Source organism: Callithrix jacchus, chromosome 4 (assembly GCF_049354715.1).
Source record: "Callithrix jacchus isolate 240 chromosome 4, calJac240_pri, whole genome shotgun sequence".
NCBI classification, from domain to species: domain Eukaryota; kingdom Metazoa; phylum Chordata; class Mammalia; order Primates; family Cebidae; genus Callithrix; species Callithrix jacchus.
The window spans coordinates 50,327,646-50,344,196 of record NC_133505.1 but is presented as its reverse complement, the minus strand read 5'-3'; the positions used below and the strand labels follow the sequence as shown (position 1 = coordinate 50,344,196).

The 16,551-nt window shown below is 39.1% G+C and overlaps 2 protein-coding genes, 1 non-coding gene and 1 pseudogene across 23 annotated transcripts in view; 3 read left to right on the top strand and 1 right to left on the bottom strand.

Moving 5' to 3' along the window:
- The window catches only part of USP49 (ubiquitin specific peptidase 49), a 105,946-nt gene that overhangs the window by 55,777 nt on the left and 33,618 nt on the right, over positions 1 to 16,551 (top strand). For 6 of the 19 annotated variants that reach the window (XM_054253984.2, XM_054253977.2, XM_054253985.2 and 3 more), the window contains one exon: positions 16,300 to 16,529. The exons of the other annotated variants lie outside the window; for them this stretch is intronic. The gene's annotated coding sequence lies outside the window, so the exon portion shown is untranslated. The remainder of the gene's footprint in view (positions 1 to 16,299; positions 16,530 to 16,551) is intronic. 19 annotated transcript variants of the gene reach the window in all.
- The window catches only part of LOC100406802 (large ribosomal subunit protein uL18), a 78,329-nt gene that overhangs the window by 55,777 nt on the left and 6,001 nt on the right, over positions 1 to 16,551 (top strand). The window lies entirely within an intron of this gene.
- Positions 3,370 to 3,509, bottom strand: LOC118153364 (small nucleolar RNA SNORA8). The gene has a single exon (XR_004742603.2). It is a non-coding gene; the product is annotated as a small nucleolar RNA SNORA8 (small nucleolar RNA).
- Positions 10,927 to 11,604, top strand: LOC144582141 (D-dopachrome decarboxylase pseudogene; annotated as a pseudogene). The gene has a single exon (XR_013534210.1). The product of XR_013534210.1 is annotated as a D-dopachrome decarboxylase pseudogene (transcript).

Below are 16,551 nucleotides of genomic sequence, written 5' to 3'. Positions count from 1 at the left end.
ATATTACTAGAATTACTTTTCTGATTCCTTCTCATTTGGGTAGACTATTTCAGTGCAAAAATCTGGAACTCAAAGCCTGCTGTTCGGATTGATTTATACCACAGAGTGATTCCTTGTTGAAGTGCTTTCCCCCTTCCCCTAGGGATGGGGCTTCCTGAGAGCTGGACTGCAGTGATAAATATTGCTCTTTGGGGTCTAGCAACCCAGTGGGTCTGCCAGGCTCTGGGCTCGTGCTGGGGAATATCTGCAAAGCGTCTTGTGATATGATCCATCTTCAGGTCTCCTAGACATGGATAACAGCACTTGCTCTAGTGGAGGTGACAAGGGAGTGAAGTACACTATGTGAGAGTCCTTGGTTGTAGATGTGTTTAGTGGGCTGGCTCTCTCAACTGCTGGTTATGCTAGCAGTGAAACTGTCATGTGGACAGATGCAGGACCTCTGGTTAGCCAGGATGTTGCAGGCAGTGGAATTACCCAGTCTACTGTTATGGGCATTTAGGTTGGTTCTGTCTCTGCCGTTGTGATTACTGCTGCAGTGAACATATGCATTCATATGTCTTTATGGTAGAGTGATTTATATTCCTTTAATATACCCAATAATAGGATTGCTGGGTTGAAAGGAGTTCTGTTTTAAGTTCTTTGAGAAATCACCAAACTGCTTTCCACAGTGGCTGAACTAATTTACATTCCCACCACTGTATAAGTGGTCCCTTTTCTCCACGTTGTTACCATCATCTGTGATGTTTTGACTTTTATATAATAGCATTCTGACTACTATGAGATGGTAGCCCATTGTGGTTATTATTTGCGTTGCTTTAATGACTAGTGATGCTGAGCATTTTTTTCATATGCTTCTTGGCCACAATATGTCTTCTTTTGAAAAATGTACATTCATGTTCTTTGCCCACTTTCTAATGGGCTGTTTGTTTTTTGCTTGTTAATTTAAGTCCCTTGCAGATTCTAGATATTAGACCTTTGTCAGATACATAGCTTGCAAATATTTTCTCCCATTCTGTGGGTTGTCTATTTACTCTGTTGATAGGTTTTTTTTGTTGTTGTTGTTGTTTTTGTGTTTGATTGTTTCACTGTGCTCTTTAATTAGATCCCATTTGTCAATTTTTGCTTTTGTTGTGATTGCTTTTGGTGTCTTCATCATGAAATCTTTGCCAGGGCCTATGTCCAGAATGGTATTTCCTAGGTTTTCTTCTAGGGAAGGTTTTACCTTTAAGTCTTTAACCTATGTTGAGTTCATTTTTGTATATGGTGTAAGGAAGAAGTTCAGCTTCAGTCTTCTGCATATGGCTAGCCAGTTATTCCAGCACCATTTATTGAATAGTGAGTCCTTTGCCCATTGCTTTTGTCAACTTTGTTGAATATCAGATGGTTGTAGGTTTACGTTTTTATTTCTGGGCTCTCTATTCTGTTCCATTGGTCTGTATGTCTGTTTTTATATCAATACCATGCCGTTTTGGTGACTGTAATGTTATAGTATAATTTGAAGTTGGGTAACAGTGATTCCTCCAGCTTTGTTCTTTTGCTTAGGATTGCCTTGACTATTCAGACTCTTTTTTGGTTCCATGTGAATTTTAGAATCTTTTTTTTTCTTTCTAATTCTGAGAAGAATGTTATTGGTAGTTTGATAGGGATAGCATTGAATCCATAAATTGCTCTGGGCAGTATGGCCATTTTAACAATATTGATTCTTCTTACCCATGAGCATAGAATGTTTTTCCATTTGTGTCATCTCTGATTTCTTTTTTTTCCCTCCATCTTTGGCCTCTGCCCTGTAAGTAGTCATCTCTGATTTCTTTGAGCAGTGTTGTAATTCTTGTTGTAGAGATCTTTTACCTCCTTGATTAACTGTATTCCTAGGGGTGTGTGTCTGTAGTGAATCAGATTATGCTCTTCATTTGGCATTCGGTTTGGACACTGTTGGTGTTATAGAAATGCTACTGATTTTTGTACATTGATTTTGCATCCCAAAACTTTGCTGAAATTGTTTATAAGCTCTAGGAACTTTTGGGTAGATACTATGGCGTTTTCTAGGTACAAAAATTATTTTGTATTTTTATTTATTGATTTACTTTTTCTTATGCTACCTTGTCCAAGATCTAGTTATAAAATCGTATCATCTGTAAATATAGTTTGACTTCCTCTTTTCCTATTTAAATGCCTTTTCTTTCTTTCTTTCTCTTTCTTTTTCTTTCTTTCTTTCTTTCTTTCTTTCTTTCTTTCTTTCTCTCTCTCTCTCTCTCTCTTTATTTTATTTTCTTTTTTTTTTTTGAGACAGATTCTTGCCCTGTTGCCCAGGCAGGAGTGCAATGGCACAATCTTGGCTCACTACAACCTCTGCCTCCTGGGTTCAACTAATTCTCCTGCCTCAGTCTCCTGAGTAGCTGGGATTACAGGCACCACCACCTCACCTGGCTAATTTTTTGTATCCTTAATTGAGACAGGATTTCACCATGTTGGCCAGGCTGGCCTTGAACTCTTGACCTTGTGATCCGCCCTCCCTCCACCTCCCAAAGTGCTGGGATTACAAGAGTGAGCCACCACGCCCAGCCCCCTTTTATTTATTTATTTTTTCTTGCCTGATTCCTCTGATTAGGAGTTCCAGTACTATGTTGAGTAGGAGTCATGGGAGTGGGCATTTTTGTTGTGTTCCGGTTCTCAAACAGAACTTTTGACCATACTGTATGATGTTGGCTGTGGGTTTGTCATAGATGGCTATTATTATTTTGAGATATATTCTTTCAGTGCCTAGTTTGTTGAGGGTTTTCAACATGGATATTGAATATAATCAAAAGCCTTTTCTGCATCTATTGAGATGATCATATGGTTTTTGTTTCTAGTTCTGTTTATGTGTTCAGGGTGTCCTATTTCAGATCCTTTGCGTACTGCTTTGTGAAGAAAGACCTGGTGTTCTCTATGAGCCAAAAAATAAAAAAATAAAAACCCTTCTTTTTCAGTTCCCTTCCAGCTTTGTGCTGTGATAATCTTGTCCACCTCTGCCTTATTTTAACCTAAATTCTCACCCATACCAATAAGAACTACTGACAGAGAAGGCTTGGTATAGGTATTTTACATGGATTTATTTGTACTATTTGACTTTCAAACTAGAATCACTTTCTAAATTCTTTCAAAAATTTTTAGAGTAGGGAAGAAGTTATTGGAGTAGTGTTTTTTGTCAGTGTTTACTTTGTTATAATTCTGAAATTATTTCTACTATGAGAATTAATGAGAAAACATTTAATGAGCAGCAAAAGAATAAAAGAAGTATTTGATTCTATTCTATTGGGTTTTTTTTTCTAGTTGCTGTTGAAGACTATATGAATCTGAACAGTATGAGAAAACTATAGAAATTAGAAATACTAAGTCAATAGAAATACCAAGTTTTAACAAGCACAAAGCCAAGAAAACCAGTGAGGCCAGATCCTGAATTTCTATGGCACTGATCTTTGAACACCCAGCAGGAATAAACTACTGAGTGCAGATACCATGACAATGCAATTAAATTATTCTAGTGTTTTAAGACATCCAATTAGTCAATCATTTTAGTTAATTGAGATTTTTTTAATGTTGCCTAATCTTGTTTTGGCTGCTTTCTACACCTAAAGCATAGTGTTGGATATATCATAGGCGGGCTCTCAGAAAATGTTTTTTTACTAATTTCTAGTGACAAAGTGCTTGCCAAAATACCCTCTCATGGAAGCTGGTATCCTTGAACAATCTAGTCCTCATAATCACACCAGGTTTCCCATTGGAAAAAACCACATTCAAGTATGTCATATTTTTGGGAGCCATTAAAAAATGACATCCTTAATCATGCTTGTTTTCTCTTTGCAAGCAATACACCATGTGTGTGAACTGTTTATTGAAAGCCAAGTCTCTTTAAACATTTGACTTTTTTGCCTGCACATACTCAATTTTGTTTATATTAGGACCCAGGCATTTGCCAGTACCTACATATGTAGCTAGGAAAGCATGACAGTCTTACACAGTGCCCTTCAAAGGAGCTAGAACTAGGAAAGAATAGGTTAAATCAGCAATCATCACAGAATTTCAGAAGATAATCATTTCTGCTCAGTTAATTTATCAAAGGGAAGCCTAGAATTACAAATCAAGACAATCAGGTAACATGAGTAAAAGATGCCCAGGAAAGATTTGGGGTCAAGTTCTTAGTTCTTCATTATCAAGAGCCCTGTGCAGGGGTGAGGGTTAAAAAAAAAAAAAGTACAGATTTTGCCTTAAGGTGTTTGGACTATGGTTAGTAAACCAGATAAAACATTAAGGGCTGTGAACAATGAGCTATTCTTTTAGGGAGAGATTCACTGGATAGTGGAATGGCTAGAAAAAGCCTTAAAAAAAGGACAGGACCTAAGCTGGCCCTTGAGGGTTAGTGCAGAAGAGGAAGGATAGCCATCTCAAGGAATTGACTGTTCTTGGGACTTCTGGGGAAATAGTGAGTAGACCAGTTTATCTGGTTGTTTGGATGCAAAGAAAGGCTGGGAGATAATATGAGAAGCTTGTTTGGGGTCAGATTGTGTGGGAAACTTTTGAAGGTCTGGCTAGGGAACTTGGACTTTATCATACAGACAGTCCATTAAAAGTGTTGGTTATGAGTTCTTGTGGTGGTTGTTTTAATTTTAGTTTGGAGTAGTGTTTATTTATTAAAGTATAGATTTAGAAACTCGGGAGAGTTAGTGGTGAAGAAAAATGATTAGTTTATTTCAAAGTGACAGCTCTACTTTTTATAGTGTCAGTGCAGGTTATCGTGTATGGAGGTTCCTATCATTATCTCAGCCTGTACAAGTAGCACTGTCTCTTGGCCAGGCAGCACTGGTACTTCATACTGCTTTCCCAAATTTTTTTTTCTTTGAGACGAAGTCTGTCTCTGTTGCCCAGGCTGGATTGCAGTGGTGTGATCTTGGCTCACTGCAACCGCTGCCTTCTAAGTTCAAGCAATTCTCCTGCTTCAGCCTCCTGAGTAGCTGGGATTACAGGTGCACACTACCATGCTTGGCTAATTTTTGCATTTTTAGTACACATGGGATTACGCCATGTTGGCCAGGCTGGTCTCGAACTCCTGACCTCAGGTGATCCACTGGCTTGGCCTTCCAAAGCACTGGGATTACAGGTGTGAGCCACCACACCTGGCCTGCTTTCCTTAATTTGAATTGCTTGCACATTTGTTTCATTTGCTCCATCATTGTCTTTCTGTCATTAACATACTATTTAAATATTTTCAAAAGTATAAACTTATATGGAATTTCTGCAAGGGTTCAAGTAGACACTAGGTTACCAAAGCAAAATTTCCCAAGACTTGGAGACCTGTGATCAATGGGAGGATTTTTGGATCTTCATCTGAACTTAGCTATATTAACCATTGAAACAATCCTACAAAAATGTCTAGATGAGATAGCTTTACAGGTAAGTTTTATCAGACCTTCATGGAACAGATAAACATAGAAGAATTAAACTGTTTCAGAGAAGAGATAAAGTGAGAAAGCTGCCCATCTCAGGTTTTAAAGTTAGTATAATCTTGATACAAAAACAGGGAAGGACAGTATGTATAAGAAAATGAAAAGTGAATCTCCTGAAAATGGATTTGAAACATCTAAATACAGTACTAGCAAATTGAATGTATCATTATATTAAGAAACAAAACATCAAGATCAATTATTTCGTTTAATAGTTTAAACCAAATAGTTAACCAAAACTTCCTTTGGTAGACATCACACTTAACAGTAAAACTACAGACCTGTTCCTTTTAAAGTTAAGAACAGTACATGGTGCCCAAAGTCAGCCTTAATATTTACTAATCAACTGAACTTCCTGGTTAATTCCAGAAAACAAGAAAAAGAAAAGAGAGGACCAACCTGTCTGTATTTGAAGACTATGTGTTTATCCATAGAAAATTCAAGAGAATCTGCCTGGCATGGTGACTCACACCTGTAATCCCAGTACTTTGGGAGGCTAAGGCGGGCAGATCACCTTGAGGTCAGGAGTTTGATACCAGCCTTACCAATATGGTGAAACCCTGTCTCTACTAAAAATGCAAAATTAGCCAGGCGTGGTGGCACATGCCTGTCATCCTAGCTACTCGGGAGGGTGAGGCAGGAGAATCGCTTGAACCTGGGAGATGGAGGTTGCAGTGAGCCAAGATTGCGCCATTGTACTCCAGCCTGGGCAACAAGGGTGAAAGTCCATGTAAAAAAAAAAAAGAAAATTCAAGAGAATCCCCAAATTATTAGAGCTACTAATATAAGTTCTGCAAGGTTGCTGAGTTTCAGATCAGTAATGTTTTGATTGAACCATATGAAATTATAATTTATGTAGGCCAAAATGGTCAAATAAATATATATTTGCAGTTTCATATGATTTTTACAAAAATTATTATTATATCGTTTATTTAGTATTTTCTTTTTTTTAATTGTACTTTAGGTTTTGGAGTACATGTGCAGATCATGCAGGATTGTTGCATAGATACACACATGGCAATGTGGTTTGCTGCCTCCATCCCCCCGTCACCTACATCTAGCATTTCTCCCCATGTTATCCCTCCCTGACCTACCCACCCCTCTGCTGTCCCTCCCTTGGCCCACACCAACAGACTCCAGTGTATGATACTCCCCTCCCTGTGTCCATGTGTTCTCATTGTTCCTCACCCACCTATGAGTGAGAACATGTGGTGTTTGATTTTCTGTTCTTGTATCAGTTTGCTGAGAATTATGGTTTCCAGATTCATTAATGTCCCTATAAAGGACACAAGCTCATCATTTTTTATGGCTGCATAGTATTCTATGGTGGGTATGTGCCACATTTTCCTTGTTTAGTCTATCATCAATGGGCATTTGGGTTGGTTCCAGGTCTTTGCTATTGTAAACAGTGCTGCTATGAACATAGGTGTGCATGTGTCCTTATAGTAGAATGATTTATAATCCTTTGGGTATATACCCAGGAATGGGATTGCTGGGTAAAATGGAATTTCTATTTTCTAGGTCCTTGAGGAAGTGCCACACTGTCTTCCACAATGGTTGTGGAATTTACACTCCCACCAACAGTGTAAAAGTGTTCCTATCTCTCCACATCCTCTCCAGCATCTGTTGTCTCCAGATTTTTTAATGATCACCATTCTAACTGGCATGAGGTGGTATCTCAATGTGGTTTTGATTTGCATTTCTCTAATAATCAGTGATGAGCATTTTTTCATGTTTGTTGGCCTCATATGTCTTCTTTTGAAAAATGTCTGTTCATATCCTTCACTCACTTTTGGATGGATTTGTTTGTTTTTTTTTCTTATAAATCTGTTTTAGCTTTTTGTAGATTCTGGAAATTAGCCCTTTGTCAGATGAGTAGATTACAAAAAATTCTTCCTCTTCTGTTGTTTGCTGGTTCACTCTAATGATTGTTTCTTTTGCTGTGCAGAAGCTGTGGAGTTTAGTTAGGTCCCACTTTGTCTACTTTGGCTTTTGTTGCCAATGCTTTTGGTGTTTTAGTCATAAGCCCTTGCCTATGCCTATGTCCTGAATGGTTTTGCCTAGGTTTTCTTCTACGGTTTTTATGGTGTTAGGTCTTATGTTTAAGTCTTTAATCCATCTGGAGTTAATTTTAGTGTAAGTTGTCAGGAATGGGTCCAGTTTCTGCTTTCTGCACACTGCTAGCCAGTTTTCCCAACACCATTTATTAAACAGGGAATCCTTTCCCCATTGCTTGTTTTTGTCAGGTTTGTCAAAGATCAGATGGTTGTAGATGTGTGGCATTGCCTCCAGGGCCTCTGTTCTGTTCCATTGGTCTGTATCTCTGTTTTGGTACCAGTACCATGCTGTTTTGATTACTATAGCCTTATAGTATAGTTTGAAATCAGGTAGTGTGATGCCTCTGGCTTTGCTCTTTTTGCTTAGGATTGTCTTGGCTATGCAGACTCTCTTTTGGTTCCATATGAAGTTTAAGGTGGTTTTTTCCAGTTCTGTGAAGAAGGTCATTGGTAGCTTGATGGGAATAGCATTGAATCTATAAATTACTTTGGGCAGTATGGCCATTTTCACGATATTGATTCTTGCTAACTATAAGCATGGAATGTTTCTCCATCTGTTTGTGTCCTCTCTTATTTCCTTGAGCAGTGGTTTGTAGTTCTCCTTAAAGAGGTCCTTTACATCCTTTGTTAGTTGTATTCCTAGGTAATTTATTCTCTTTGTAGCAATTGTGAATGGGAGTTTGCTCATGATTTGGCTCTCTGTTAGTCTGTTATTGATGTATAAAAATGCTTGTGATTTCTGCACATTGATTTTGTATCCTGAGACTTTGCTGAAGTTGCTTATCAGTTTCAGAAGATTTTGGGCTGAGATGATAGGGTCTTGTAAATATACAGTCATGTCATCTGCAATAGAGACAATTTGACTTCCTCTTTTCCTAATTGAATACCCTTTTTTTTTTTTTGCCTAATTGTTCTGGCTAAAACTTCCAATACTATATTGAATAGGAGTGGTGAGAGAGGGCATCCTTGTCTAGTACTGGATTTCAAAGGGAATGCTTCTTGTTTTTGCCCATTCAGTATGATATTGGATGTAGGTTTGTCGTAAATAGCTTTTATTGTTTTGAGATATGTTACTTTGGTACCTAGTTCATTGAGAGTCTTTAGCATAAAGGGCTGTTGAATTTTGTTGAAGGCCTTCTCTGCATCTATTGAGATAATCATGTGGTTTTTGTCTTTGGTTCTGTTTATGAGGTGGATTGTGTTTATAGTCTTGCGTATGTTGAACCAGCCTTGCATCCCTGGAATGAAGCCTACTTGATTGTGATGGATAAGCTTTTTGATGTGCTGTTGCAATAGGTTTGCCAATATTTTATCAAAGATTTTTGCATCTATGTTCATCATGGATATTGGCCTGAAGTTTTCTTTTCTTGCTGAGTCTCTGCCGGGTTTTGGTATCAGGTTGATGTTGGTCTCATAAAATGATTTGGGAAGGCTTCCCTCTTTTTGTATTGTTTGGAATAGTTTCAGAAGGAATGGTTACCAGCTCCTTTTTTGTATGTCTGGTAGAATTAGTCTGTGAACCTGTCTGGACCTGGACTCTTTTTGGTTGGTAGGCTATTAACTGCTGCCTCAACTTCAGCCCTTGTTATTGGTCTAGTCAAGGTTTCAACTTCTTTCTGGTTTAGGTTTGGGAGGGTGCAAGTGTCCAGGAATTTATCCATTTCTTCCAGGTTTACTGGTTTATATGCATAAAGCTGTTCGTAGTAATCTCTGATTGTCGTTTGCATTTCTGTGGAATCAGTGGTGATATCCCCTTTATTGTTCTTTATTGCATCTATTTGATTCTTCTCCCTTTTCTTTTTTATTAATCTGGCTAGCGGTCTGTCTATTTTGTTGATCTTTTCAAAAAACCAGCTCCTGGATTTACTGATTTTTTGAAGGGTTTTTCGTGTCTCTATCTTCTTCAGTTCTGCTCTAATCTTAGTTATTTCTGGTTTTCTGCTAGCTTTTGAGTTTTTTTGATCTTGCTCCTCTAGCTTTCTTTCAATTTTGATGATAGGGTGTTGATTTTAGATCTTTCCTCGCTTCTCATTTTGGCATTTATTGCTATAAATTTCCCTCTAGATACTGCTTTAAATGTGTCCCAGAGATTCTGGTATGTTGTGTCTTTGTTCTCATTGGTTTCAAAGAACATCTTTATTTCTGCCTTCATTTCATTGTTTATCCAGTCGACATTGAGGAGCCAGTTGTTCAGTTTCCATGAAGCTGTGCAGTTCTGAGTTAGTTTCTTAATTCTGAATTCTAATTTGGTTTCCCTGTGGTCTGAGAGATTGTTTGTTATGATTTCCATTCTTTTGCATTTGCTGAGTAGTGATTTATTTCCAATTATGTGGTCAATTTTAAAGTAGGTGCAATGTGGTGCTGAGAAGAATGTATATTCTGTGGATTTGAGGTGGAGAGTTCTGTAAATGTCTATTAGGTCTGCTTAGTCCAGATCTGAGTTCAAGTCCTGGATATCCTTGTTAATTTTCTGTCTTGTTGATCTGTCTAATATTGACAATGGAGGGTTAAAGTCTCCCACTATTATTGTGTGGGAGTCTAAGTCTCTTTGTAGGTCGTTAAGAACTTACTTTCTAAGGAAAAAAAAAGAACTTACTTGCTTTATGTACCTGGATGCTCCTATACTGGAGGCGTATATATTTAGGATCTTTAGCTCTTCTTGATGCATTGATTTTTTTACCATTATGTAAATACCCTTCTTTGTCTCTTTTGATCTTTGTTGGTTTAAAGTCCATTTTATCAGAGACTAGGATTGCAACTCCTACTTTTTTTTGCTCTCCATTTGCTTGATAGATCTTCCTGCCTCCCTTTATTTTGAGCCTATGTATGTCCTTGCACATGAGATGGGTCTCCTGAATACAGCACACTGATGGGTCTTGACTTTTTATCCAATTTGCCAGTCTGTGTCTTTTGATTAGGGCATTTAGCCCATTTACATTTAAGGTTAATATTGTTATGTATGAATTTGATCCTACCATTTTGATGCTATCTGGTTGTTTTGCCTGTTAGTTGATGCATTTTTTTTCATTGTGTCTATGGTCTTTACCATTTGGTATGTTTTTGGAGTGGCTGCTACTTGCAGTTTCATATGATTAAACCTAATACAGAAATCAGTCACATTCCTGTCTACCAGCAGTAATCATTTAGTAAATGTATACTTTTTCAAAGGTCCTATTCACAGTAGCCACAAAAAAAGTATCCAGGAAATAGCTAAACAAGAAATGTATATCTTGGGGAGGAACATAATCAAAAGACCTGAATAAACAGAGAGATACCATGTTCATGGATGGGAAGGTTCCATATCATAAAGAGGTAATTTTCCCTAAATAAGTTTATAAATTTGATAAATGCCAATAAAAATTTCAAATGATTAAGGGTGAGTCAAATAGGCCAATAGAAGAGACTGGGGGGGAAATCTAGATATAGTGACAACCTAACTATAAACTTCAAAACTTTTACATGAAACTATTGGCAAATATCTTCATTACCTTAGCATAAGAAGGGATTTCATAAACAAAAGATGAAATTAGAAGATGCATCATATGGCTGCCACCATGCCATTTCTAGAGCTGGACATGAATTTGCTTGCAAACCAAGTGCCCATGGGGCTGGAGAAATGACTCTGCAATGCTGCTGCCTCCATCCTGGGCAAACCTGTGGACCGCGTGAATGTGACTGTGTGGCTGGGCCTGGTCATGGCGCTGAGTGGGTCCACTGAGCCCTGCGCACAGCCGTCCGTCTCCTTCATTGGCATAGTGGGCACCTCTGAGGACCACCGCAAACACAGCGCCCACTTCTTTGAGTTTCTCACCAAGGGGCTAGCTCCAGAGCAGGACAGGATAATTATTTGCTTTTTACCCCTGGAGCCCTGGCAGATTGGCAAGAAAGGGACAGTCATGACTTTTTTATGATTGGCATGGAGGGATCCAGGGCATCTATGAGCTGGCTGCCTCTTCCAAGACTACCTCTTGGCAGAGTGAGGGCCTGGTGATACCAGCTTCAGATAATCCTGCATGCAACATTCCTGTGATCACATAATCCTCTTCTTCATCCTCATACAAAATAAATGAAGAGAGCTTCCTCGTTAAAAAAAAAAAAAGATGCATCATATGATTGTATTAACTGTTAATTTTATGTATAACAAAAGATGCCTTAAACAAAAGACAAAATGTAGACAGAGGATATTTACAACACATCTGACTGCCAGAGGCCTTGTATTCAGAATATATAAAAAACTCTAATCATTTAATATGAAAAATACAAACAACCTAATCAAAAAATAGGCAAAGGTTGGTTGATTTCTTGGAATATGTAATGCCTATTATTTTGTTTCTGCCAGTATTAAATATGATGTTTCTATTGATGGCACCTTCAAAGCAGTTTAGTTCTTATTAGTTTTGGTAAATTCGTATGTGAGTGGTGGCTATAGTGGTGATTATATGCGTTTTTGTTTTTGATTTTTTTGAGACTGAGTTTCACTCTTGTTTGCCCAGGCTGGAGTGCCGTGGCGTGATCTTGGCTCACCGCAACTTCTGCCTCCCAGGTGCAAGTGATTCTCCTGCCTCAGCCTCCTGAGTAGCTGGGATTACAGGCATGTGCCAACACACCTGGTTAATTTTGTATTTTTAGGAACGATGGGGTTCCTCCATGTTGGTCATGCTAGTCTTGAACTCCCGGCCTCAGGTGATTTCACCTGCCTTGGCCTCCCAAAGTACTGAGATTATAGGTGTGAGCCACTGTGCCTGGCCATGATTATATTTTTGTGAACTCGCAGAATAGAAAAGAAAATGGCCAACAGATATATGAAGAAATGTTCAATTTTACTTTAATAATATAGAAAATGCAAATTTAGGCTGGGCACAGTGGCTCACGCCTGTAATCCCAGCACTTTGGGAGGCCGAGGCGGGTGGATCAAGAGATCAAGAACATCCTGGTCAACATGGTGAAACCCCATCTCTACTAAAAATACAAAATATTAGCTGGGCATGGTGGCGTGTGCCTGTAATCCCAGCTACTCGGGAGGCTGAGGCAGGAGAATTGCCTGAACCCAGGAGGCGGAGGTTGCGGTGAGCCGAGATCGTGCCATTGCGCTCCAGTCTGGGTAACAAGAGCGAAACTCCGTCTCAAAAAAAAAAAAAGAAGAAAATGCAAATTAAAAAAATTTTAAATTCTGAGAGTGGTCAGTCACATTTGACTAAGAGCCAGCTTTGTAATCCATCTCACAGCTCAGCCATGTACCAGCAATGCAACCTTGGAGAAGCCTACCTTTCTAAGCCTGTTTGTTTTGTTTTAAGTGGGGTTAAAATTACTACCTCATTAGATTGTTGAGAAAAATAAATGACATATATTAAGTTTCAGAAGAGTGCTTGGATGTAGTAAGTGTTCAATAAATGATAGCTGATTTAATTATTTGTAATGCAACTTAATTTTCAAAATACTAAAAAGTATCCAGACCCAGACACATTCTGTCTGACTATATCCATTTTTTTTTTTTTTGAGACAAGGTCTTGCTCTGTTGCCTAGGCTGGAGGGCAGTGGTGCGATCTCAGCTCACTGCAACCTCTGTCTCCTGGGTTCAAGCAATTCTCCTACTTCAGCCTCCCAAGTAGCTGGGACTACAGGTGCTCACCACCACACCTGGCTAATTTTTATATTTTTAGTAGAGACAGGGTTTCATCATGTTGGCCATGCTGGTCTTGAACTCCTGACCTCAAGTGATCTACTTGTCTTGGCCTCCCAAAGTGCTGAGATTACAGACATGAGCTACTGTGCCCAGCCTGTCTGACTATATTCTACTTGGAGAGATCTTAAATAAATGGAGAGTAACCTACCTCTGAAAATGCCAGCTAGCTAGCTTTTTACTGAGAGCCCTCCCAGGTGGCATTACCTTGGTGAAGTCATAACTAGGGTCAAGACCGTATCTCTAAAGGTTCACAGCCTCAATTTTGTGAGAATAACATACGATGCCCAGTTTCTTGGGAACTGACTTATATGATCAACATCATTGGAGTGAAGCTTCATTTTCAGTGAGAAATAGAACTGTTAAGCTCACTAGTACTTGAGTTTGGTTGTTATTACGTTCTCTCCCTGAAGGCAAGATATGTGGAAAATCAATTTTGGTTTTCTGTGCAAGGAATCAGTGCAGAGGGAATCTGCTGGATCGTTTTAGTGACTGTTGGTATCAGGCCCTTATATAGCAACAGGTTTGGGTAGTTGTATTTTTTTAGTTGGGGGACTTGCTGTCTTTAGCTGAAGGAAGAACACTGCCTAACCATTGGAGAGAGCATGCTCCCCTTCTTTTTTTTTTTCCCCAAGATGCAGTCTTGCTCTGTTGCCCAGTCTAGAGTGCAATGGCACAACCTTGGCTCACTGCAACCTTCACCTCCTGGGTTTAAGCAATTCTCCTGCCTCAGCCTCTGGAGTAGCTAGGATTACAGGTGCAAGCCACCATGCCCAGCTAATTTTTGTATTTTTAGTAGAGATCGGCATGTTGGCCAGGATGGTCTCGAACCCTTGACCTCGTGATCCACTCGCCTCGACCTCCCAAAGTGCTGGGATTACAGGCATGAGCCACTACACCCAGCCCAGGATGCTCCCGTCTTAATGCTGACCTTCAGTTTGTGGTCAGGCATAGGCTGGCAGTCCTCCACAGTCATATTCTCTTTTGCTCTCTGAGGTTATATCTAGGTCACTTTGATTGGGTTTGGGGACCCCAAAACTCTGCAGTCACTCAAACCTCAGGATTTAGTATTTTTAGCAGATGGATTATTGTGTCCACTTATTTTTTTTCTAACTTCAACCTCAGAAGATTAAACTTTAATTGATGTTTTGGAGACATTGTATATCATTGCCATGTGACAATTCCTTATTTCTTGAACATGCTCAATGACATCATCACCCTAACAGTCCTGCTCCCACCTTCCCATTAAGGTGCAAATCATGTCTGGAACAATTTCTATGTTGGCAGACTCACAGGTTGGCTTCTTAGAATTAGTAATGCATTAAATGGTTCCTTAGAGATCTATTATTTGGTCTCTTGGAATGTGTAATATGTATTATTTTGCTTCTGCCAATATTAGATAGGATGTTTCTTATTCCTAGTTCCTTCCTAGAACTAAACTAAAGCAGTTTAATTCTTTTTTTTTTTTTGAGATGGGCTCTCATTTGCTCTGTCACCCAGGCTGTAGTGCAGTGGTGCGATCTCAGCTCACTGCAACCTCTGCCTCCTGGGTTCAGTTGATCTTTCCACCTCAGCCTCCTGAGTAGCTGGGACTACAGGTGTGTGCCACCATGCCTAGATGACTGTTGGCATTTTTTGTAGAGATGGGGTTTCACCATGTTGCCTAGGCTGGTCTCAAACTCCTGGACTCAAGTGATCCACCTGCTTCGGTCTCCCCAAGTGCTGGGATTATAGACATGAGCCACTGTACCTGGCCCAGTTTAGTTCTGTTAAGTTTTTATATGAATGTATAGTGAAGGTATAGTGATGATATATATTTTGATAAGTTGGTTGTAGCTAAATCAGTGGTTTGATGAGACTGTTGTCCTGTCTTCAAACAAGCTATTCTTTACCCTTGCCTATAGGTTGTTGGTGATCACTAACTTAAAAATAATAAACATTCAGTGGTAGAATGTCTTGACAAAAAAGACAAAAATAATTTTAAAATTTACTGAGAAATCAGGCTCACACAACACCTTGTTCATAAACTAAAGGTTATTAGTCTAAAGGTTACTTTAGAATAATTACTTTTCTAATTATTCACATCTCTTAAAAACAATAAATTACATATATATGATGTTTCATTACTGAATATTTGCTAAGAATATACCTCATTGATAGGTGTGCAGTGTTCAGCACATTTACCACAGGCAACCTAGGAGGGATGCTGGAAAAAAATTATGAAGTCAATGAGACTTATTTTTTTGTGTTCTCATATATATATATATATATGTGTGTGTGTGTGTGTGTGTGTGTGTGTGTATGTATTTATTTTTTTTTTTTAGTGACTTTGTTGATGTCCATTAAAACCTTAAGGCTCGGAACTTCCTTCTATGGGATCTCAGGCAGTGATGCAGTGATTCATGCTTCTCCCTTCCTCTTCAGTTTCTTTCTGTTAACATTTACTTAGGCAGTATCATATGCCTGAGCTCTGCTTTCCATCTCCTGCTACAGTAAATTAACCTGAACTTAGTTATTGGTAGTTGATTGGCTTAGGGTATTTCCCTTAAATATTTGTGTTTAATAGGGAATTTGATGTCTTAATTCAAATGGTGAGACTCACTGGCATGCCAGGAGGTTGATATTTTAAAATAGGGCAGAGGTGGCTGAGATTTGTGGGACTTAAAGTGTATTAAGTTCATTGTCTGGATATGCACTAGCCCTCTTTTTGTGGTAAGCCTGTTTAATTCTTGCACAAGTTAGGGCTCAGTCTTCTCACCTCTTGTGCCTACTCACTATAGTTGAGTTCCCAGAAGTACTTCTGCTTTATTCTTTTACAAGAGATGAGGGTTCATGCACAGTTCACATCTTTGAAATGCTTTCTATGCCTTATTTGAAAGAAGGCCCCCCTTTATATTTTTGCCACACAGCACATTCTCTTGGACCTGTAAGGATTCAATGGGCATACCCTCACTGGAGACTGAGCTAAGGCTGATTCTGCTTTCTTTGACTGCATTTTGTGATGCTGTGGGTGTGGGTTTGTTGGTTTTTTATGTGTAGTTGTTTGTTTTATTTTGAGATAAAGTTCGCTCTTGTTGCCCAGGCTGGAGTGCAATGGAATGATCTCGACTCACCGCAGCCTCTGCCTCCCAGGTTCAAGCGATTCTCCTGCCTCAGCTTCCCGAGTATCTGGGATTACAGGCATGCATCACCATGCCCAACTAATTTTGTATTTTTAGTAGAGACGGAGTTTCTCCATTGGCCAGGCTGGTCTTGAACTCCCGACCTCAGGTGCTTCCCCTGCTTTGACCTCCCAAAGTGCTGGAATTACAGGTATGAGCCACCGCACCCTGCA